This window comes from Octodon degus, unplaced genomic scaffold, assembly GCF_000260255.1.
Source record: "Octodon degus isolate 3935 unplaced genomic scaffold, OctDeg1.0 scaffold00156, whole genome shotgun sequence".
Lineage (NCBI taxonomy): Eukaryota > Metazoa > Chordata > Mammalia > Rodentia > Octodontidae > Octodon > Octodon degus.
The window spans coordinates 793,983-795,633 of record NW_004524732.1 but is presented as its reverse complement, the minus strand read 5'-3'; the positions used below and the strand labels follow the sequence as shown (position 1 = coordinate 795,633).

The 1,651-nt window shown below is 69.2% G+C and overlaps 1 protein-coding gene across 2 annotated transcripts in view; it reads right to left on the bottom strand.

Moving 5' to 3' along the window:
• Positions 1-448, bottom strand: part of Jun (Jun proto-oncogene, AP-1 transcription factor subunit) — a 2,477-nt gene extending 2,029 nt beyond the window's left edge. Inside the window, exon 1 of one of the 2 annotated variants that reach the window (XM_004642538.3) lies at positions 1-448. The gene's annotated coding sequence lies outside the window, so the exon portion shown is untranslated. The other variant, XM_023702667.1, reaches the window with a different exon arrangement.
• Positions 449-1,651: the final 1,203 nt, after the last annotated feature.

The window sequence follows — 1,651 nt, the reverse complement described above, 5'->3', positions numbered from 1 at the left end:
CCGGCCGCGCCGCCTCCCACCCGTGGGCGCGGGGTGCCGGGCGCCGGCTCCTCCCGGGGCAGTGGCCGCTCGCGGGCGCCTCCGGGACGATCCCTTCTGCGCGGCCCTTCTCAGCTCCGAGCTCAGCTCCGCAAAAGTTCGCTCCGGGCCGCGGGGCCACTCGTCCCCGGGCGCCGGGCCGGGAAACTTCCCGCCGCTCTCCGCTGTCAGCCGCGCCCGGGCCGCGGGCTCTCCAGGCACTCTCCGAAATCGCGGACCGGCAGCCACAGGCGCTTGCTCCGGGCAGGTGCCGGGGAAGTGGGAGGAAAAGAAGACTTGCAGGTCGGACCTCTCTGCTGCCCGGCGGACTGAGTCAATCTGTCCCTCTGTTTCCCTGAGCGCGCGCACTCCACTCTCGCCGCGCCGCCTCTGCCACACTCAGTGCAACTCTGAGCCCTAATCCAGCCAGAGCTCAACACTTATCTGCTACCAGTCAACCCCTAAAAATAGCCCATGATGTCACCCCAAGGCCTTCCCATTGGCTCGCGTCGCTCTCAGGAGGGCGGGCCCGCCTGTCGCCATGGAGACCCCTCCCTAGAAGATTCTTCTCCGGGCTCGCGGAGGATCACGGGATGAGGTAATGCTCTGCCGCACTCCTACAGTTGGGCCGTCCTACCCCCCGCGCGCCTCTCCGCCCGCTCCCGGCCTCTCCCCTCCCGCGCGTCCAGCGGCCCGCCTGGTGCATTGTGGGCTGACGTCTTGGGCTTTGACGTCCAGTGACGGGCGCCCGCTCGCTCGGGGGCGGACCCAGGTTCTGGCTGGGCCGGGCTGTGGGACGCGGGCGGTCGGGCAGGTCGGGCATGCGGGGGTGTGGGCTCCCGCGAGGGGGCGAGGCTGGGCCCGGCGCCCCGCACTTCCGGGCGCACGCGGCAGAGTGCGCTTGGGGGCTGGGCCGGGGTCTGGGAGGGGTCGGCCCGGCCTGCGCCGAAGTTTGTCTGGGGCGATTTCGCCTGTGCGCGGCGGGCACGGCCCCACCCCATCTCGCCCGGGACGGTGGGGAGCGGGCTGCCGCTGGACGGGCGCCGCGGGGGTTGATGCGGGGTCCGGGTCAGGGAGCGCCCGGCGTCCTCCGCCCAGGCCTGCCGGGAGCGCTGGTGCGCGCCGCGGCCCCGCGAGCCTCCCTTCCTTTGCCCTCCCGCGGTGCTGGCCTGGGCAGCCTCTAGGAAGCGCTGCACGCTGTAAGTGGCTTCCTCTCCCGCATCCTAGGTCCTCCCCCATTCTGCAGAGACGAAAGTGGGCAGCGAAGGAAAGAAAAGAGAACGCAGGAGCGGGGAACCAAGCTTCTCCCCCGGCTGGGCCGCCCGGGTCAAATGTGCACAGCCTGGGACTTGCGTTCCCGGTCTGCGAGTGGCGCTGGTCTACCGTGGGCTTCCAGAAGTTAGTGTAGGGATGTGGTCCTCGAGCAGTCCCCAGCCCGGCCCTTCCTCAGTTTCCTTGAACCCTTGATGTAAGGCCGGGATGGAATAGTGTGATTCGGTAGGACCGGGTGTACTTTCTAGCGAGGAGCTGGACGGGGTTCAGGAGGACAACCACCACAGGGTTAGAAATCGGCTCTGCCCCAAGCCTTTTGTCAGGAACTGGGATTGAGGCTCACCTGCGGCAGTTTAAACCC